At 38.2% G+C, this 23,943-nt stretch overlaps 1 protein-coding gene across 1 annotated transcript in view; it reads right to left on the bottom strand.

Moving 5' to 3' along the window:
* Positions 1-23,943, bottom strand: part of LOC101128828 (cyclin-Y-like protein 2) — a 67,160-nt gene that overhangs the window by 24,791 nt on the left and 18,426 nt on the right. Inside the window, exon 4 of the mRNA XM_063701184.1 lies at positions 4,791-4,865. The gene's annotated coding sequence lies outside the window, so the exon portion shown is untranslated. The remainder of the gene's footprint in view (positions 1-4,790; positions 4,866-23,943) is intronic.

Below are 23,943 nucleotides of genomic sequence, written 5' to 3'. Positions count from 1 at the left end.
TATAGGTCATAAATTTGGGTTAAATATAATAGATTGACCATAAATTTATTCCCTCTCTCCTGAAATTTCATTAGAATTACTCATATAACTCAAGTTATATGCAGGACCAATAGGGAAGATTGACACTGATGATTTTTAATAAATGCTGAATTATAAAAAGTAGATAATGGAGTGGTAACTGGCATGGTAGCACAACTTTGGTGCCTATAAGAAGTGACTGGAACAGAAACAAGCAGGCCAGTTTGTCTTCCAGAACCCAAGGCAGACTTCAACTTAGAGGGAAATGGCATCTCTGAAAGTAGGGTGAGACATAAAATAAAAGCCAGCAAGGTCAGTTGAAAATCTGTGGTTAGATCCCCAAGTCTACCTGTCCTTCCATCTTACAAGGAATTTAAATGTGTGTTCTCTGGATATATAAAACCTGAAATTTCTGGGCTCAGAGATACCATAGCTGAAACCTGAGAGATGGAAAAAAAACTGTACAGCAAGAAGCAGAACTCCACCTCTGCTTCTGGAAAGCAAGTGGCCATGCTTTTACATCCCAGGCAGAAAATTGGGAGAGCCTTCTCAGAAGGAATGGAATGGTCCCAGAGTAAAGATCCCCAGATAATACACTGAAGTCCCCAGATGAAATGCTGGCTTCATTTTCAAAACCTCACAGTGAGTCTCCTTAGTGAACAGAAGTCCTGCTTCCAGTGAAAGCCAAGGACCACCATTCAAGAGAGATCAAAACAACAGGAAAAAATAATTCATGGGACCAGTAAAAATTTTGGAGCAAAACTTTAAAAAAATACCCTCAACAAGAGAAACATGAGAAATATTAAACTATAAAATAAAAAATATCCAAGAAGTAGAATGAAAAGACAAACTGGAAAATAGGAGGGGGTGGGGGGATTGAAATCCAATGCAGATACAGGAGTCTAAGCAGCCCAGCATCTGAATAACAAGAATATCAGAAAAAATTAACAGAGAAAATAGAGAAGAAAAGAAATTCTCTAGAAGAGATAATCTGAAGACTTAGTAGCCCCAATAAAGGAAAAAGATCCCCACACCAAGCTGCATTATAAAATTTCAGAATCCCAGAGAGAAAGAAGGTCCTAAAAAGCTTCTAGAGATATGTAGAACCCGGTTACAAATAATGTATCACACAATGGCAACAGATTAAAAAACAATAGTATAATGAGAACACAATTACAAAATACCTTTAGAACCGTAACATTTAGTTTCAACCTAAATTTTTTTGTTTTGGCTAATAGTGTATTCAGAAGTAATTTGTATAACAATAACACAAAGAAGAGGGTAGAGAACAGAGCTATTTAGAAGCAAGATTTTATATACTACTGAAATTAACTTGGTATTAATTCTAACTATATTGTTATAAATTGAGTTATTTCTATTAGTATGCATTTTAGTTGTTTTCAACCTAAAATTTTATACTGTATCAAAGAAGAAGGGTTTTAAGACTGGCTGGGTCTCTAAACATGTTCCCATGTGCCCTTTCCCAGGAAAATGTGCTCTAGTACAACTAGAGAAGATAACAAGGCAGAAGGAAACACAGAAACTAGGACTCAGGGAATCTCACAGAAGAGGGCAGTTAAATGAGATCTCAGAAGACTTTCAACAGATAGCTTAGAAAAGCAACCATGTAGCACATCTAGGAAAGCCACTCTACACTGAACTAGGATGACAAAAGGCCAAGGAAAATTGCCCCAAGAGAAATATAAAACAGATGTATTTGAGCTGATGAATATTTTTGATATGCATGTGACAAATGTTACAACACTTGGGGTAAGAATAACTGTTAGAGAACAGGCAAATGAATATAGTCAGACAATTAATTCTATGCTAAAAATTATAGGATGTGAAAGCAGAGAGACCAGCCAATGGCTACGTACTGCATTTGGCTGGGTAAACTAACATAGGCCAGGAAAAGGATTATCTGGGAGAAGTGAAGAAGTGCTCAGATGCCAGAACTGTTTAAAAGAATGAAGGATACATAATGAAGATGCACAGCTGAAACACCGTATGACTCAGCAGTAAATAATACTGGCATAAGCAGAATCATGTAAATATTACTGATTTAATAAAAATGTGCTACAATTGGACAAAACAGTGGGAAAAAAATAATGTCATGGTATACCTAGAAAGCTGTGCTTTTACCTGCTATACCAGAAAGTCAATAGACAGTGTGGAAAATTAACTTAGCTGTTCTAATTTTGTTGTTTGATTTATTTTAAGATTAAATAAAGATCTTTATACCAACCACATTCTTAAAATTTAACTTGCATGTCAGATCCTTTAAAAGGTGGACACACTAAGCTAAAGAATTTTCTGCATAAATCTGATACTTGGAAAGATAGAAGAGATTTACAAAGTCCACAAAGAGAGTTCCATGCTAATAGCACTGGGTCCTCATTTTATTTTTAAGGAATCAAGATAGACATATTTTACTTCAAACTATGAATTTCTTAACTTTGTGACTATTTACTTACATGGTTCATGTGGTTGCTCTTTCTCTTTTCTTGAACTAAGAATAAAAAAATCAGTTCTGATACAAATATAAAATAAAATAGTTGCTAACATCTGATTGATTATCTCTATGTAAATGAGACAAAATTCCATTTAAAAATAATTTCCAACTATTTATAACTTAAATTATAGGGCCTAATAAATCTTATAAAGTAAAATCTAAAAACTTGGCTTTACTTTTTGTCCTAACAGATATTCTATTACATTCATAACCAGGCATGGTGGCATGCACCTGTTATCCCAGCTACTTGAGAGGCTGAGGCAGGAGAATTGCTTGAACCAGGAGGCGGAGGTTGCAGTGAGCCAAGATCGCACCATTGCACTCCAGCTGTGGGCGACAGAGCAAGACTCCATCTCGGGGTAAAAAAAATTTCTATCTATCTATCTGTCTATCTATCATCTATCTACCTATCTATCTATCTATCTATCTATCTATCTATCTATCTATCATCTATCTATCTATCATCTATCTATCATCTATCATCTATTCTATTACAGTCAAATGAAAGAATCCTCATGTACAAAAAAAGGGGCATAACAAATTAAGCCAGATGAGAAATTTAGCTAATAAATAAGTTTAACTGTTGCATATATGAGCCATGATTCATTGGTATTTTCTCACTCTGCGTTTACACATGGCTTACTTTAATTACTAGAATCTAAGAGCTAGCAGCTCTAAGAACTAGTTCCTGGCAAGGTACAAATCTGTAGATGCACCAGAATCCCTGTAAGCATCTCAAACCACTTATTGGTCATCTACTAATATGTCACTAACAAAAAAATGTGTCTTTGCACAACGGGAAAGTAACCTATCTTACATTTAAATTTTAAAATGAGTATGCAAACTTAATTGGACATAGTATCTGCAGCAAACAAAATCATTTTTTTTTCTAACAAAGGCCAGACAATAAAAGCTCCAAGAGGGACTTGGGCCATGCTTTGTTTCCTACATTGCCTCCTCCTTTGATGCTGGAAGGCCTTGAAGGCAAACATTCCTACCACTGAAGACCTGATGGACAGGAAATAGCCTTCACTGCTTCCACACACTCTGTGAAGGAACTGATAAATACAATTCTGATATGGTTTAGATATTTCGCCCCCTCCAGATGTCATATGAGAATGTGACCCTCAATGTTGGAGACAGGGCCTCCTGGGAGGTGTTTGGGTAATGGTGGTGGATTCCTTATGAATGGCTTGGTGCCATCCTTACAATAATGAGCAAATTCTCCTTCTGGTAATTTACATAAGAGCTAGTTAAGAGTGTGGCACCTTCCCCCTTCCCCTCTCTCTTGCTCCCTCTCTCATGTGAAACCACCTACTCTCCCTTTGCCTTCCATTATGATTGTAAGCTTGCTGAGGCCCTCAGCAGAAGCAGGTGTTGAAGCTATGTTCATAAAGCCTGCGGAACTAGGAGCCAATTAAACTTTTTTAAAAAATAAATTACCCAGACTCAGGTATTTCTTTATAGCAATGCAAAAATGAACAAACACAAGTCCTGACCAGAGATGACTGACTTAAGGCAGGCAAAATCCACACAAACCATAAAAGCACAATTAGAAACCCAAATTTTATTGTGCTGCATTACTTCAAATATTATTATAGAACCCTCATTTATATTCTTGCTGTTGAAATCAACTAAAAAACTTGGTTGTATATGGCTTTTTAATCAAATAAACTAGGATTAACATAACATTTAAAATATAAGGAGGAGTACTGGATGTTTAAATTTATATTACATTAACAGGAAAAGTTTAATAGCTTAAAAGTTTTGAGTAGCATAAACTTGGATGTGATAAGCTTATATGGTTAAAGCACTGTATAAGAGGAGGCTGAAATCACAAATTCAATCCCCATTGATGAACAAATGATTTTTTTATTTGTTTAAATAAAGACCAAGCTGAAGCCTACATTCTATCATTCATCATTAAAATGAACTCTTTGGAGCCAGGGAAAAAGGGCGAAAGACAAAAAATATGAATAAAAAATTATGAATAAAGATAAATCTATGACTACTCTTAAATCACATGGCAAATGGTGTTGCCAAAAGGTAGCAAAATGTATAAACAGAAAGTTTACATGTTTTCACTCACACAGTAACAACTAAAGAGAAGTATTTCACACATTAAAATAGGACAAGTGAATATATGAAAAGTTGAAAATTTTAAACCAATGTAAGTTTCTCTAAATACTTTCTATAATACACTCATTATGACAGAGAGTTTTCAGTCATCTTCTTGGTGGAAAAAACAGTGTCGTCTCACCATCTGTTTGAGATTTTTGCAAGAAGATTGTGCTTGCCCTTGGATCATCAGAAGGGTTTGGCTCCAAAGCTCTATCTACAGAGAAAAAAAAATGTGATAATTTATGCGAATAGAAAAAATGATTTTTAAAGTAGCTACACATTCATTTCAATCACTTTAAATAGTCCTGAAAAAAGTTTCTAGTAATAAATATGAAGGAAATAAAGGCAAAAATATAATAATTCTACTTGGGAATGCAAAATTATAGCCTCTCTGTATACATATGGAATAAAACTGGGCTATGTCAAGGACTTTCAAAGAGACTAAAACTAAATAATCTAATGCAAAAGAGGAGTCATATACATGCCCTGCTCCTTCTGCTGCAAAACTCTGCTCCTTAGTTCAGCTAAAACCAGGTTCTTGTCACACAACCAAGAAAGATTAGGCTCAAGGACACATTGAAGGGTGAGTAGAACAGAATTTATTTGGCAAAAAGGAACAAAAAATCCCAGAAAAGCGAGAGGGGATCCTTCCAGCGGGCTCCCAACTCACAGACTGAATACCAGGCCACTACACACAAGCTGAAGAGGCCAGGCTCCTCCCCACTGCACAAGATGCAAACTTCCCGTGACCCCACCCCATTCTCCCAGTGCACAGGCAGGTCACAGATTCTCCGGACACCCTCCCCCTCATCTGCCTCCTGCATCTACCACTTCTACTTATCAAGTAAAAATATAATCACTTGCCTCTCTACTGATATTCGCAGCACATTTTAGGAATAGGCTCAAGCAGCAACTGATGCTGTGGGAAATTACTGTCAGACACTAGCTCAATATATCAAACATGCTAAAATAAAGAGCTGTTTTTTGGCCACTATCCCTCAGAAAATAACATGGCTAATTCATTTACTTATCTGTGATTTATTCGGGGGCAATTCATCATGGCAGATTTAAGTGGACTGCATAAAAAGTTCAATGCTCTAATCTATAAGGACACTTTCATGTCAGAAAATGATTTTTAACTTTTGCCCTCCATTTCCAAAGCTAAAATCTCACTTCTTTCCAACACGTGGTTCATTTGGGACTTTTGAAACAGATCTTACTTAGACCTTCTTCTAAAAAATGTTGGCCCTATGTATGTCAGGTAGGTCTGATTACAGTCCACCTTGCACCAAAGTGAGATAATCCATTTAAGCAAGACCAAAAATAATATTCTTGAATTTTTATTACACAAACTTTGTCATCATATAATAAAAGTTGTAATAAGGGAAAACAATAAAAACCTATGACACTCCTCAGCACTGTCCATCTCAACCCACTTATCTTAAGCAATCTTGTAAGAAACTAGGTGAAGATCCACTCAGAGTAATAATTAAGGCAATATTTTCCAAATCACATATTAGTAACTGTTCTACTTTTTAAAAAGGGGTTTAGTGGGCAAATCACAATCCACTCTATCCCTTGCTTATACAAAATCAAAGTGCACAGTGGTACAGTAAAAACTAATCAGCCTGTTAGTGAATACTGTCCAACTCAGCATTTCACAAATTTATCTACCCAGGATCCTTTTCTTCCCTCCAACTAAAGTGGTTAGAATCTAGTATAAAAATAATTTAGGAGTTTCTGATCTAGCAGAAATCCGAATCATCCATTTTAATAATACTGCCATCTCACTAGAATATTACATAGCTAAAAAATCTGCTTTTTCTCCATGATTTGAAGTTCACTGGGAGAAAACTATTGTTATGTAAAAAACTTACACAAAAGTCATTTTCAAGTTTTTTCCCACATATTTGAAAATTTGATGATATAATGTTAGCTATGTGGAAAAATAAAATTGTTTGTGCACAACATGACAGGAAGAGACTTGTATAGCCGTCCCTAACCTAAAGCTTCTGAAAAAGTCCATGACTACTTTGTATCAAAAAAGCAAATATATTATCATTTGAGTGTGAAACATAACAAGTAATGTTTGCAGAACTCATATAATGTTTCAGTACCTGTGTCATAATGTTTAATTTGGAATTTTCCATGGAAGCCCAGGAAAATTATGTACAAGATTCAAAAAGTAGCAGGCTTACGCCCATACACATATACCCCACACATAAAACCAAGATGTGCTATTGTGTATTTCAATACAAAAATCAAGAAGAAATGAAAACATACAGGAAATAAAACAAGATCAGCCCAAGTAACAAGCTGTCACTCTCCCATTCCTGGGGTTTTAGGCATCTGACCAAGGGGTTGGCCAGTCAATCGCAGTTCATCTGGGACTTCCCAAGAACTAGAGGAGAAAGGATGAACTGGCTCACAGGACTGGTAGCTGACCAGGAGTTGCCAGTGGCTCCCATTGCCATCAAGAGAAGGGTATTTTCAGGAGAGATCAACAGAGAAGAGCGTAACCGAGATAGGTTCTGGGGATATCATTTGATTCCTTGGTCAAGCAGTGCCTCACTGACTCCTGTTAACTCCCTGGCTATGCAAGTTAATTTTTCAATAAACATTTTTAACTATTTTGAGGTAGATTTTCTTCAACTGGCAACTGTAAGAGACTTGGTTAGTCAGCACTACTGATAGTACTGATGATTACACTAAAGGCAGGAATAGGTAAAAGTCTCTTGCTTACTTCTTTAAGAAATGTCTTATCAAGAACAGAAATTTGCAAGAGCCAAAATAATACCTTGTTTAAAACTCACAACCATTACTTTTTGTTTTCCTTATGCATGGTAAAAAAAAAAATAGCTCTAAGCAGTACACCATTTATGTTTTATTTTCTTACAAATGACCTTGACCCCTTTGGAAAATATTGGCTCATCAAGTGTTATTCCTATACTTTACTTAGCCAATGCCCTATTGTCAGTGATTTAGGCATTTACAAAGTTTTGTTCTTATGAGGAAAACCTTCATGTATAGTATCTTGTACTTTTTCTTAGAGATCCCTAGGAAAGATTTTCAAAAGTGGAATGACTAGAACAAAGGTGAGATTGTTTTCATGAATCAATATATAGGGCTAAGTTGCTTTCTAAAGAAGATATGGGCATATTAGGGCACAGTGCTTCAGATCACACCAGTTTTAGCTTCTAGTTCAGCTTTGGATACTTAAAAAAATTCCTACTGATGTGAAGGAGGAACACTATTGAGGCTCTAACTTATATTTGTTTATTAGATTATACACTTTGACCTTTTTTCCATAGTTAACAATATTATTTCCACTTTGATGAGTTTCATATCATTTGTACATACTGTATGTACTGAATTCACTAGGAATTTACTAGTGTTTATTTGCATGGGGCTTTCAGAAAATATTCATTTTATGTCTATAGCCTACCACAATTTTCTATATAACTTGTAATTTCTGCTGATGACAAATACCACATATTGCTATTTTATAGAATGGACACTTAAGCCATTAGACAGAAACTTAAATACATACACTGTTATTTCTGCATTCTCCATTAACTCTTTTCCCAAGAGCCTAAGGAGACTCTGAGAAATCACACTACTCTTTTTTCATTGTCACAAAAGACTGCCAACTATTAAATAAAATATTAGGCCCCATAAACAGGCACATGCAGAGATTTAGAGACATTCAGAGGATAAAAACACAATAACTACACAACTTTATGTGAATGCCTTCAAAATTATTTTTGTAACCTCCTAAAATGTTTGAAACTAGAAAACTAGGAAAATAATTTTGATCTCATGATTAGGGGTTATAACTGTCACTGTATTTTAAGACCCAGTGTTTTTGTATTATCAATTTAAGTTACAACGTGATCTGGCAGCATAATAGAATGATGGGGAAACGTATGACTTAAAAAACAGTTATGCTCAGGTCTAAATGTAAACATCCCTCAGAGGAAGGAATCTGTAGACTCGCTGACACTGAATACCGGTTTTTCTCTAAGATTCTATTAGTGGTAAGATCTATCTCAATTGTAAAGATGTTAAAAACGTAACAAAACAATGTATGCAATTTAGAATAAGTAAGATGCATTATTAAAGGCCAAAGGTATTAAAGTTATGCAACTGTAAACTTATGTAAAACTTGTAAAATTATGCAAGAAATAATTTTTCCTGTCAAAATATTAAAAGGGAGAGGGCAGTAATGAAGGAATTAACTGACAGAAGGAGCATATTCAGAGAAAGAGATTAATTTCAACATATTACTTTCAAATATCCCAATTAAATAAAATACGTCAACACTTTCTGAGCCAACTGCTGAGCATCTGTTTATGTAAAGACTTACTGCATTTACTGACCTGCTCTATCATCCCTATACTGTACCTGGTATTAGTTTTATGGCCCATAAAAACATTCCAAGTCTCTCAATTATGATGCAGTTTGAGATTTTATCTAAGGCCAGACTTTTCACACATCAGATGCTACCTACCTGATAGCCTTGAGCTGGCCTGCCTGTATCACCTGAGGGCACACGTGGAGCTCCTTTGTGCCCATCTCAGGCTCACTCATGCCTTGGTTTTGCTTTCCCAGGTCGGACAACCCCACCTTGGGCTTCCTAACCACTGCTGTTCCTCCATGTCAGTTCTCAGTCTTGCCATAACTTTTTAACTCCTCGATCTGTTTTAGTGACTGTGACTGAGCTGTGACATTTCACATTAGGTAGTATACTTCCCCCTTTATATGTTTCTTTTTTTTTTTTGACAGAGTCTTGCACTTTCACCCATGCTGGAGTGCAGTGGCGTGATCTCAGCTCACTGCAAGCTCCACCTCCCAGGTTCACGCCATTCTTCTGCCTCAGCCTCCCGAGTAGCTGGGACTACAGGTGCCCTCCACCACGCCTGGCTAATTTTTTGTATTTTTAGTAGAGATGGGGTTTCACCTTGTTAGCCAGGATGGTCTCGATCTCCTGACCTCGTGATCCACCCACCTCGGCCTCCTAAAGTGCTGGGATTACAGGCGTGAGCCACTGCGCCTGGCTTATATATGTCTTAAGAGCACTTAACTCTACTTCTTAGGCTTTTAAGAACATTTCTGAACCAGCTGTGGTGACTCATGCCTCTAATCCCAACACTTTGGGAGGTTAATGTGGGAGAATTACTTGACACCAGGAGTTTGAGACCAGGCAGGACAACACAGTGAGACCCTCATCTCTACAAAACATATTTTGAAAATTAGCCAGGCATAGTGGTACACGCTTATAGTCATAGCTACTTCAGATGCTCTGAGATGGGAGAATTGCTTGAGCCCAGGAGTTCAAGGCTGCAGTGAGCTACAGTCATGCCACTACACTCCAGCCTGAGTGAGAGCAATAGTCTGTCTTTAAAAGAAAAAGAATACTTCTGGGTTATAAGTACCTCCTTTTCATTTCTCACCATTGACTATTACAGTTTTAACTCTAAAGCCTAATTACTTTAATAAACTTTAAGAAAGTAAAATAAAAAGGGTATTCAAATAATCTCATGAATCATTCTATAAATTCTAGTCTTATGTAGAAGTTACACTCTCAGTTTACCAAGTCTTATATATCCAAACCTTGAAAAACCTAATTTGTACTTCTCAGAGGCCTTGTCCTCACATGTAAAACAAGTATAATTCTTATATCAACAAATTCAAAATATTATGAGGATCAAATGAAATGCAAGAGCAATGTATATGCTAAAAAATGAACAATAAATTACAAAGAAAAGCTTTCACAAATTAACTCAAAAGCAAAAAATGAATGGTTAGCATTCACTGGAAAACCAATGCCAAAATAACATCTTGAGCAAATATGCACTTTGTCTACCCACTGAAGTTAAGGGAAAAACTGTCACACATCATCATCAAGAATCCCTTCCAGTGTTGTTTTTGTTTTTTTTTACAGTAAGCAAGTACATGTTTCCCCTGCCTTCTTTTATGTATATTAATGTACATTCTCCTCCTTGCTTTTTTTTTTTTTTGAGATGGAGTCTTGCTCTGTTGCCCAGGCTGGAGTGCAGTGGTGCAATCTCAGCTCACTGCAAGCTCCACCTATCGGGTTCACGCCATTCTCCTGCCTCAGCCTCCCAATTAGCTGGGACTACAGGTGCCTGCCACCAGGTCTGGCTAATTTTTTGTATTTTTAGTAGAGATGAGGTTTCACTGTATTAGCCATGATGGTCTCGATCTCCTAACCTCATGATCTGCCCACCTTGGCCTCCCAAAGTGCAGGATTACAGGTGTGAGCCACTGCACCCAGCCCCTCATTGCTTTTTTTAACATAATATAACCTGGAAATCACTCCACAGCAGTAAAGAGAGATTTCATTCCTTTTACAACTCCATAGTTCTCCTTTGCATTGTTGTATCAGTTTATTTTACCAGTCCCTTTCTAGACATTTGAGTTATTTCCAATATTTTGCTATTGAAAATAATAGAACAAAAATTTTGTGTTTATGTTATTTTATATTCATGGATACACCTTCAGGATAAATTATTCACAGTAGAATTTCTGGATTAAATGCATTTACAGGGGATCTGTTCCAAGATGGTCAAATAGGAACAGCTCTGGGCTGCAGCTCCCAGCATGATCGACGCAGAAGATGGGTGATTTCTGCATTTCCAACTGAGGTACCTGGTTCATCTCATTGGCACTGGTTGGACAGTGGGTGCAGCTCACAGAGGGTGGGCCAAAGCAGGGCGGGGCATCACCTCATCCAGGAAGCTCAAGGGGCCAGGGTATTTCCCTTTCCAAGCCAAGGGAAGCCATGACAGACTGTACCTGGAAAAATGGGACACTCCTGCCCAAATACTGTGCTTTTCCCAAGGTCTTAGCAACTGGCAGACAAGGAGATTCTCTCCCATGCCTGGCTTGGTGGGTCCCACACCCAGGGAGCCTTGCTCACTGCTAACACAGCAGTCTGAGATAAAACTGTGAGGCAGCAGCATGGCTGGGGAAGGGCATCTGCCATTGCTGAGGCTTGAGTAGGTAAATAAAGTGGCTGGAAGCTTGAACTGGGTGGAGCCCACTTCAGCTCAGTAAGGCCTACTGCCTTTATAGACTCCACCTCTGTGGGCAGGGCATAGCTGAACAAAAGGCAGCAGACAGCTTCTGCAGGCTTAAATGTCTCTGTCTGACAGCTCTGAAGAGAGCAGTGGTTCTCCCAGCACGACGTTTGTGCTCTGAGAACAGACAGACTGCCTCCTCAAGTGGGTCCCTGACCCCTGTGTAGCCTAACTTGGAGACCCCTCCCAGTAGGGGCTGACTGACACCTCATACAGCCAGGTGCCCCTCTGAGACAAAGCTTCCAGAGGAACGATTAGGCAGCAATATTTGCTGCTCTGCAATATTTGTTGTTCTGCAGCCTCCACTGGTGATATCCAGGCAAACAGGGTCTGGAGTGGACCTCCAGCAAACTCCAACAGACCTGCAGCTGAGGGAACTGACTATTAGAAGGAAAACTAACACAGAGAAAGGAATAGCACCAACATAAACAAAAAGGACATCTACACCAAACCCCTACCTGTAGGTCACCAGCATCAAACACCAAAGGAAGATAAAACCAAAAAGATGGGGAGAAACCAGAACAGAAAAGCTGAAAATTCTAAAAACCAGAGTGCCTCTTATCTTCCAAAAGATTGCTGCTCCTTGCCAGCAATGGGACAAAGCTGGACAGAGAATGACTTTGACGAATTGACGGAAGTAGGCTTCAGAAGGTCAGTAATAACAAACTTCTCTGAGCTAAAGGAGCATGTTCAAACCCATTGCAAGGAAGCTAAAAACCTTGAAAAAAGGTTAGACAAATGGCTAAGTGTAGAGAAGACCTTAAATGACCTGATGGGGTCGAAAACTATGGCACGAGAACTTAGTGATGCATGCACAAGCTCCAATAGCCAATTCGATCAAGAGGATGGGAGGGTATCAGTGACTGAAGATCAAATTAATGAAATAGAGAGAGAAGACAAGGTTAGAGAAAAAAGAGTAAAAAGAAATGAACAAAGCCTTCAAGAAATATGGGACTATGTGAAGAGACCAAATCTATGTTTGATTGGTGTACCTGAAAGTGACAGGGAGAAGGAACCAAGCTGGAAAACATTCTTCAGGATATCATCCATGAGAACTTCCCCAACCTAGCAAGGCAGGCCAACATTCAAATTCAGGAAATACAGAAAATGCCACAAAGATATCTTCGAGAAGAGCAACTCCAAGACACATAATTGCCAGATTCACCAAAGTTGAAATGAAGGAAAAAATGTTAAGGGCAGCCAGAGAGAAAGGTCAGGTTACCCACAAAGGGAAGCCCATCAGACTAACAGCTGATCTCTCAGCAGAAACTGTACAAGCCAGAAGAGAGTGGGGGCCAATATTCAACATTCTTAAAGAAAAGAATTTTCAACCCAGAATTTCATATCCAGCCAAACTAAGCTTCATAAGTGAAGGAGAAATAAAATCCTTTACAGACAAGCAAATGCTGAGAGAGATTGTCACCATCCAGCCTGCCTTACAAGAGCTCCTGAAGAAAGCACTAAACATGGAAAGAATTAACCAGTACCAGCTACCACAAAAACATGCCAATTGTAAAGACCATTGATGCTATGAAGAAACTGCATCAACTAATGATGCAAAATAAACCAGCTAACATCATAATGACAGGAACAAATTCACACATAACAATATTAACCTTAAATGTAAATAGGCTAAATGCCCCAATTAAAAGACACAGACTGGCAAATTGGATAAAGAGTCAAGACCCATCAGTGTGCTGTATCCAGGAAACCCATCTCATGTGCAGAGACACACAAAGGATCAAAATAAAGGGATGGAGGAAGATCTACTAAGGAAATGGAAAGCAAAAAAAGCAGCGGTTGCAATCCTAGTCTCTGATAAAACAGACTTTAAACCAACAAAGATCAAAAGAGACAAAGAAGGCCATCACATAATGGTAAAGGGATCAATTCAACAAGAAGAGCTAACTATCCTATATATGCACCCAATACAGGAGCACCCAGATTCATAAAGCAAGTCCTTAGAGACCTACAAAGAGACTTAGACTCCCACACAATTATAATGGGAGACTTTAAAAGCCCACTGTCAATATTAGACAGATCAACAAGACAGAAGGTTAACAAGGATATCCAGGAATTGAACTCAGCTCTGCACCAAGCAGACCTAACAGACATCTACAGAACTTTCCACCCCAAATCAACAGAATATACATCCTGAGCACCACATGGCACTTATTCTAAAATTGACCTGATAATTGGAAGTAAAGCATTCCTCAGCAAATGTAAAAGAACAGAAATCACAACAAACTGTCTTTCACACCACAGTGCAATCAAATTAGAACTCAGGATTGAGAAACTCACTCAAAACTGCACAACTACATGGAAACTGAAGAAACTGCTCCTGAATGACTACTGAGTAAATAACAAAATGAAGGCAGAAATAAAGATGTTCTTTGAAACCAATGAGAACAGAGACACAATGTACCAGAATATCAGGGACATGTTTAAAGCAGTGTGTAGAGGGAAATTTATAGCACTAAATCCCCACAAGAGAAAGCAGGAAAGCTCTAAAATCAACACCCTAACATCAAGAACTAGAGAAGCAAGAGCAAACAAATTCATAAGCTAGCAGAAGGCAAGAAATAACTAAGATCAGAGGAGAACTGAAAGAGATAGAGATATGAAAAACCCTTGAAAAAATCAATGAATCTAGGAGCTGGTTTTTTGAAAAGATCAACAAAATTAATAGACCACTAGCAAGACTAGTAAAGAAGAAAAGAGAGAAGAATAAAATAGATGCAATAAAAAATGATAAAGGGGATATGACCACTGATCCCACAGAAATACAAACTGCCATCAGAGAATACTAGAAACACCTCTATGCAAACAAACTAAAAAATCTAGAAGAAATGGATAAATTTCTTGACACATACACCCTCCCAAGACTAAACCAGGAAGAAATTGAATCTCTGAATAGACCGATAACAGGCTCTGAAATTGAGGCAATAACTAATAGTCTACCGATAAAAATAGTCCAGGACCATACGGATTCACAGCCAAATTCTACCAGAGGTACAAAGAGGAGGTGGTACCATTCCTTCTGAAACTATTCTAATCAATAGAAAAGGAGGCAGTCCTCCATAACTCATGAGGCCAGCATCATCCTGATACCAAAGCCTGGCAGAGACACAACAGAAAAAGAGAATTTCACACCAATATCCCTGATGAACATGGATGTGAAAATCCTCAATAAAATACTGGCAAACCAAATCCAGCAGCACATCAAAAAGCTTATCCACCACGATCAAGCTGGCTTCATCCCTGGGATGCAAGGCTGGTTCAACTTATGCAAATCAATAAATGTAATCCATCACATAAACAGAACCAATGACAAAAACCATATGATTATCCCAATAGATCCAGAAAAGGCCTTTGACAAAATTCAATAGCCCTTCATGCTAAGAACTCTCAATAAATGAGATATTGATGGAACATATCTCAAAATAATAAGAGGTATTTATGACAAACCCACAGCCAATATCATACTGAATAGGCAAAAACTGGAAGCATTCCCTTTGAAAATCAGCACAAGACAAGGATGCCCTCTCTCACCATTCCTATTCAACACAGTGTTGGAAATTCTGGCCAGGGCAATCAGGCAAGAGAAAGAAATAAAGGGTATTCAATTAGGAAAAGAGGAAGTCAAATTGTCCCTGTTTGCAGATGACACGATTATATATTTAGAAAACCTCATCATCTCAACCCAAAATCTCCTTAAGCTGATAAGCAGCTTCAGCAAAGTCTCAGGATACAAAATCAATGTGCAAAAATCACAAGCATTCCTATACACCAATAACAGACAGAAAGCCAAATCATTAGTGAACTCCCATTCACAATTGCTACAAAGAGAATAAAATACCTAGGAATCCAACTTACAAAGGACGTGAAGGACCTCTTCAAGGAGAACTACAAACCACTGCTCAATGAAATAAAAGAGGACACAAACAAATGGAAGAATACTGGGGGAACCTACCCCCAATATTTTAACGTAGGTCCTTTCTATTCTCTGTAAGTGTTGACCGGCTGAGAAATAAAGAGAGACAGTACAAAGAGAGGAATTTTACAGCTGGGCTGCCAGGGGTGACATCACATATTGGTAGGACCATGATGCCCGCCTGAGTCTCAGACCAGCAAGTTTTTATTAAAGGTTTCAAAAGGGTACGGGGTGTAAGAACAGGGAGTAGGTACAAAGATCACATGCTTCAACACGCAAAAAGCAGAACCACTGATAAGGGTCCAACAAAGATCACATGCTTCTGAAGGAACAGGACAAAGGGCAAAAGGAGAACCACTGATAAGGGTCTGTGTTCAGTGGTGCATGTATTGTCTTGATAAACATCTTAAACAACACAAAACAGGGTTCGAGAGCAGAGAACTGGTCTGATCACAAATTTACCAGGGCAGAGTTTTCCCAACCCTAGTAAGCCTGAGCGTTCTGCAGGAGACCAGGGCGTATCTCAGTCCTTATCTCAACTGCACAAGACAGACATTCCCAGAGCGGCCATTTATAGACCTCCCCCTCAGAATGCATTCCTTTCCCAGGGTATTAATATTAATATTCCTTGCTAGGAAAGAATTTAGCAATATGTTTCCTACTTGCACGTCCGTTTATAGGCTCTCTGCAACAAGAAAAATATGGCTCTTTTTGCCCGACCCCACAGGCAGTCAGACCTTATGGTTGTCTTCCCTTGTTCCATAAAAATCACTGTTATTCTGTTCTTTTCCAAGGTGCACTGATTTCATATTATTCAAACACACATGTTTTTTTTTTTTTTTTTTTTTGAGACGGAGTCTTGCTGTGTTGCCCAAGCTAGAGTGCAGTGGTGCGATCTTGGCTCACTGCAAGCTCCACCTCCTGGGTTGACACCATTCTCCTGCGTCAGCCTTCCAAGTAGCTGGGACTACAGCAAATACACGTTTTGCAATCAGTTTTTACAGTTAACACAATTATCACAGTGGTCCTGAGGTGACGTACATCCTCAACTTACAAAGATAACAGGATTAAGAGATTAAAGTGCAGACAGGCATAAGAAATTATAAAAGTATTATTTGGGAACAGATAAACTTCCATATTAAGACGAAATCTTCACAATTTATGTTGTTCTGCCATGGCTCCAGCCTGTCCCTCCATTCGGGGTCCCTGACTTCCTGCAACAGAAGAACAATCCATGCTCATGGATAGGAAAAATCAATATAGTGAAAATGGCCATACTGCACAAAGTAATCTATAGATTCAATGCCATCCCCATCAAGCTACCAATGACTTTCTTTACAGAATTGGAAAAAACTACTTTTAAGTTCATATGGAACCAAAAAAGAGCCCACATTGCCAAGACAACCCTAAGCAAAAAGAATAAAGCTGGAGGCATCATACTACCTGGCTTTAAACTATACCACAAGGCTACAGTAACCAACACAGCATGGCACTGGTACCAAAACAGATATATAGACCAATGGAACAGAACAGAGGCCTCAGAAATAACACCACACATCTACAGTCATCTGATTTTTGACAAACCTGCCAAAAACGAGAAATGGGGAAAGGATTTCCTATTTAATAAGTGGTGCTGGGAAAACTGGCTAGCCATATGCAGAAAACTGAAACTGGATCCCTTCCTTACACCTTACACAAAAGTTAATTCAAGATGGATTAAAGACTTAAATGTTAGACCTAAAACCATAAAAACCCTAGAAGAAAACCTAGGCAATACCATTCAGGACGTAGGCATGGGCAAGGACTTCATGACTAAAACACCAAAAGCAATGGCAACAAAAGCCAGAATTGACAAATGGGATATAATTAAACTAAAGAGCTTCTGCACAGCAAAAGAAACTACCATCAGAGTGAACAGGCAACCTACAGAATAGGAGAAAATTTTTGCAATCTACCCATCTGGCAAAGGGCTAATATCCAGAATCTACAAAGAACTGAAACAAATTTACAAGAAAAAACAAACGACCCCATCAAAAAGTGGGCAAAGGATATAAACAGACACTTCTCAAAAGAAGACATTTATGCAGCCAACAGACACATGAAAAAATGCTCATCATCACTGGTCATCTGAGAAATGCAACTCAAAACCATGAGATACCATCTCATGCCAGTTAGAATGGTGATCATTAAAAATTCAGGAAACAACAGATGCTGGAGAGGATGCGGAGAAATAGGAACACTTTTATACTGTTGGTGGGACTGTAAACCAGTTCAACCATTGTGGAAGACAGTGTGGCGATTCCTCAAGGATCTAGAACTAGAAATACCATTTGGCCCAGCAATCCCATTACTGGGTATATACCCAAAGGATTATAAATCATTCTACTATAAAAACACATGCACACATATGTTTATTGCAGCACTATTCACAATAGCAAGGACTTGGAACCAACCCAAATGTCCATCAATGATAGATTGAATTAAGAAAATACAGTACATATACACCATGAAGTATTATGCAGCCATAAAAAAGGATGAGTTCATGTCCTTTGTAGGGACATGGATGAAGCTGGAAACCATCATTCTCAGCAAACTATTGCAAGGACAAAAAACCGAACACCGCATGTTCTCACTCATACGTGGGAATTGAACAATGAGAACACTTGGACACAGGATGGGGAACATCACACACCAGCGCCTGTTGGGGGGTGGGGGCCTGGGAGAGGGATAGCATTAGGAGAAATACCTAAAGTAAATGACGAGTTGATGGGTGCAGCAAAGCAACATGGTACATGTATACCTACGTATCAAACCTGCATATGGGCACATGTACCTTCGAACTTAAAGTATAACAAAATAAATAAATAAATGCATTTACAATGCTGTAAGATTATGTCAAAGTTTTCTTTATGGAGCTGAGCCACTTTGCATTTCCACCAGCAACATATGGACACAACTTCCTTCACAGCCATACCAAAGAATGTATTGGAAAGTTTTTGAAATTTCTCCCAATAAGAGAGAAACTGCAGCATAGTTTTCATTTGCCTTTCTCTTATGTGTTAAGATGTGTTTAAAGATCATCTGCATTTTTTGTGACTTGTCTATTGATCACTTTGTTACCTACTTCCAGATTCACTTAATTTCTTCAAGTCAGCCTATTTCAGGTCCTTCTTATTTTTCTGTTCACTGTTGACTCTCATCTGAACCACTCCATCAGCTTCCTAGCTGGTCTGCCTCCTTCCACCCTCACCTGCATCCCAGCATATTCTCACAGAGCAGCTAATCTAGTCTTTTTCTTAAAGAACTATCAGTATTCCCTGGGCTATATTCCTCCAATGGCTTCTCATCACAAAGTCTATAATCTTTGTCAAGGCTCATATTGCATACAAGGTCTTAACCCACCTGGTCTGCCTTTCACTCCGCTGCAGCCATCCTTGTGTCTTTCTGTAAGGTCTTAACCACCTGGCCTTTCTTTCAATCTGCTGCAGCCACCCTTGTGTTTTTTGTCCTTTGGTCAAACCAAGTTTGCTTCCATTTAAGGAACTCAAAAGCAGCTATTCCTCTGTGTGGAAGCTCTCCACATCCTCACAAGTTTCCCCTCACTTTTAGAACTGCTCACATGTCACCTAAGGAAACAGCCAACTTCTGCCTCCTTCCCTACTGTAAAACTGCCCTCCTCTTCAATCCATTGCTCTGTTTTACTTTCTTCTAAACATTTCACCACCTCACATTCTTGATTATTCAAGCGCTATTGATCCCTAGCTCCCTCTAGAATGTAAGGTTCAGAGTTAGGATGGGCAGTCTGTCTTGTGTAGTACCATTTGCCCTGCGTCTGGAACACATATGCTCATTACATATGTTTCAGTATACCTAAAACTAGTTAAGTTCTCCCAGTTTTCCCACATCTTCTAAGATTTCTTCTAGTGCTGTCTCCTGATTGGTCATCTAAGACAGCATCAGAACTCTTAAAGGGGCAGCTATTCAGAACTGCCAGGAACCACAAAAGAGCTACCAAGAATCACAAAAACTTTAATGAGAAATGCTAATGTCCAGTGAATAGTCAATGATTAACTTCAGTTTGGCAAAGGAACATTTAATACTAAACTACCCTAACTACAAAATGACTCATCCCATTGATTTATGTTCTGAGACAAAAATATACCATCTGAATTTTATAGGGAGGTACAATGCATCAGTTATCAAAGTACATTTTTTATCTGTGTCCCCATGATCAAACAAAATGGAACTGTGTATGATGTTACTATAAAAGATATACAATCATAAATGACGGGTAAATAAGTAATGCTCCAACCAGTCCATGGTATACCAAGATTCTATTAGAAGGCATGAGGTAGAACAGGGTGCAGGTGCACAGGCATGGAAAGACATCCTGGAGTGCTCTCTAGATGTCAAGCACTGTTTCAGGAACTTATGTCATTATTTCACTGTGTTAGGTAAAAGTTAGGAAGCAGCACATATACAGTAATCTTGTTTTTGAAGAAATGTTATATTCACATGCATAAAGATTAAGAAAGAATCAATACCAGAATCATAATGAATATTAGCTTTGAGTATTCTGAGTATAACAAATTACTTTTCTGTATTTTCTGTATGTTTTCCATTAAACACATTGGAAAGGAGGGCTTAAAATAGCTACTGAAAAGAGGACAAGTCTGTTGCTCAGAGGCTTTTTCACTTCATATTGTCCATTCTTTCCTTCCCTCACCGCTAGGGTAGGGGAAAGAAACGGGTCACTGGAGAGCACCTTTACCTCCCAAATTAGTAAAGCTTCTAAAGTCAGAACATAAAAGGCTGCATGAAAAATTGGTGAGTAACAGTGAAACTGGATAATAAGATCACAGTACCTTATTTTGTGTTACAGTTACTACCTTGAGTTACATTAGCTAGGCTGCTAAATGAAGGTAAGGTAGTAAAAAACACTTTTGAGTAATCTGAAATCTATTCCAGGTTCTTAGAAACAGCTTTCTGAAATGCCTTAAATAAATCTCGTTCTTCTGAAATGTTTCAGGAGAGAAGACAAAAGTAAAGCATAACTTGTGTCTAATTTTTTCTAAACAACCGAAATAATTTAATTCCTCATTGAAAAAAAACCAAAATGTTTCACATCTAAGTAGAAATGTCTCAGTTTCCAGGAGTACCAATAAATTGTCTCAAATAAAGATTTTAAAAGCAAACTTTCAATGTGTCTATACTTTTATCATTTGGTGCTCTGCTGTGTTCCTATGAAAAGTTAATAGGCAAATGATGAAATTGAGATTTTGCTTATTGTTTTATTGAATTCCACACAAATACAATTAAAAAGACAAATTGAAATAAAAATTTAATGGTCATGGTAATCAACACAAAATGAGAAATTCTGTGCTCACAAACTTTTTTTTAAAGCTATTCTGCTGTAACACTCCTTATCACCCTATGCTTAATGCCTGGTTCCTTACCTGCCTCTTGCCACCTTCTCCTGTCCCACACACTCTCAGCTTCAATTCACAGTAACCAAGAGAAATTCTTTAGAATTTATCAACTTGTTTATTTGAATGACAAACCTGAGCTATTTCACTACCTCTACTTTTATTCTTATCCATTGAAATAAATGTATAGACATGAGATAGGGCCAGGCAAGATGGCAGATGCCTGTAGTCCCAGCAACTCAGGAGGTTGTGGTGGAAAAGTCTATTGAGCCCAGGCCAGCAATTTGAGGCCAGCATGGGTAACGTAGTCAGACTCTCCTTTATTTAGAAAAAAAATGAAGAGGTAAATGTTGCCTTTGAGTTGTGTAAAATGAACTTTAAATGGAATAAATAATTTTAAAAATCATTTAAAAATCATTTTAAAAGACAGATCTACTTTACAGGTAAAATATAAGATGTATTCTGGAGTTTTAAAAACTTTAAAGAACTAAATTCAGCATATCTATCATTTCCATGTCATTCTGAGGACTTAAAAACCTTAGTTCTGTTTAGTAGCTGTCTTACTAGTCATTTAAGATCTCTTTTTGTTTCTTCATTAGCAATATAGGGAGAACATACAGAGGCCTTATCTGTATTTGGAGGGGCCAAATGAGACATACATAAAATGTGTTGTAGGCCGAGCGAGGTGGCTCACGCTTGTAATCCCAGGCCTTTGGGAGGCCGAGGTGGACGGATCACGAGGTCAAGAGATTGAGACCATCCTGGCCAACATGGTGAAACCCTGTCTCTACTAAAAATACAAAAATTAGCTGGGTGTGTTGGCGTGTGCCTGTAGTCCCAGCTACTCAGAAGGCTGAGGCAGGAGAATCGCTTGAACCCAGGAGGTGGAGGTTGCAGTGAGAGGAGATCGCACCACTGCACTCCAGCCTGGCAACAAAGTGAGACTCCGTCTCAAAAAAAAAAAAAAAAAAAAAAAGTGAAAAAAGTGTTGTAAATCCTGAAGAATGACAATAAAGAGTCTATTTTGGGCTGTCATCCAAAACTACTCGTCTACTAACTCATGTATAAAATCACTCAGAGTCTTACCTTACACTTCCAAGCAAAGCAGAAGTTTACACAAGTACTTACATGCTTTGTGGATAAAGGTATAATCAATTAATTCACATAACGTATTTATTTATTCTAAGACAATTCTGAAATATCCTGAAAAGTGAGTATAGTACATCCCAGTTACAAAGTCACATTCATCCTGAGTCTTAACTATTCTACCTTTTTAAAAACTTAAGAGCCCAACCAAAGTTTATATAGAAGAGCTACAAGACATTCCCTCTAAATTAATGAAATCTCTGACATTTAAATGAAACCAATGAACCAACTGGATTTAAATATCTTTACAATACAGTGTTTTCTATTTTGGAAGATTTACTTTTTATTCAAGACATATTGTTACCCAGAATTATTTTTACCTAGATTTATCTCTTTCCAAAATTTTAGAGGCAAAATTTTAAATGTTTCCTCTTTTCTACCTCTTCCCATCCCCCTGCCTCTCCCAGAAGTTTAAAGTCTGAAGAACTCCAACTCTCTTATCTTTGAACAAGATGCTACTGGCAGGAGGGGGAAAGAGGAACCACGGCAACAAACACTCTTGCATAGTTAAGGTCTGGCATTTTGACTTTCAATCTTTACATTACAAATTGAAGTCCAAACTTATGTTTCTTCTCGTTGAAGCTTTTGATCATGAACCGCCCCACCTCTCTTTTAGAACAAGGAGGTAAATGAAGTCTGTTAAGTCACCGGAATAAATGTGGAGACCCATTTTGTGTTAAACTGGGAATTTTCTTTCTTTCTTTTTTTTTTCGAGACGGAGTCTCGCTCTGTCTCCCAGGCTAGAGTCCAATGACACATCTTGGCTCCCTGCAACCTCTGCCTCCCGGGTTCAAGCGATTCTCCTGCCTCAGCCTCCCAAGTAGCTGGGATTACAGGGGCCCACCACCATGCCTGGCTAATATTTATTTATTTATTTATTTATTTATTTATTTATTTATTTATTTATTTATTTTTAGTAGAGACGTGGTTTTGTCATGTTGGCCAGGCTGGTCTCAAACTCTGGACCTCAGGTGATCCACCTGCCTAGGCCTCCCAAAGTGCTCGGATTACAGGCCTGAGCCACCCTGCCCAGCGTAAACTGGGAATTTTAAAGTAAACAGAACTTCATGGGTAAATTCCTTTGGGGGGAAAACATGTTAATTTTTCTGCAGCCCTGGCAGTAACACTTCACATCTTTCCCAATTATTTTAAGCACGCTCCATTTTCTTTCCTTCTGTGTTCAAATTATAGTTAGAAGGAATTAGCAGCTTCTATCAAGGTGACTTAAAACAACCTATTAAGAATACCATGGCAACCTCTATTTTGAATTTAAATAAGAAATTCCAAAATATTTGGGTATGAATTGTCCTGAGTATTAGTATTAGTATTATTTCTTCCATACTCTAATAAATGGAAGGAAGGGAACACTTGGGCACTTACCTGGTTCCTTTACTTAGGCACCATATGGACAGGTAAAGAGAGAGAATGGGATAGGTACTGGAATGCTTGGGTATTTGAGATATTATTTAGAAGCAGGAGAGAATATACCAAATAAAAAAAAAAGCCTCAAATAATGCTTCTTATGCCAAAGGATAATAAATAGAGACACAAGCAGGAAGAGGCACAAAGTGGAGGATCCAATGCCAGCCTGGAAGAATAAGATGAGACAGCAAGAACTAGGCATTTAGGTAGAGAGGAAAAAAAATTCACTGGACCCTGTGGGGAAACACTAAGGGGCGGGAA

The sequence above is a fragment of the Gorilla gorilla genome, chromosome 20 (assembly GCF_029281585.2).
Source record: "Gorilla gorilla gorilla isolate KB3781 chromosome 20, NHGRI_mGorGor1-v2.1_pri, whole genome shotgun sequence".
Lineage (NCBI taxonomy): Eukaryota > Metazoa > Chordata > Mammalia > Primates > Hominidae > Gorilla > Gorilla gorilla.
Note: the sequence above shows the minus strand (reverse complement) of the source record. Positions and strands in the feature narration are given on the sequence as shown.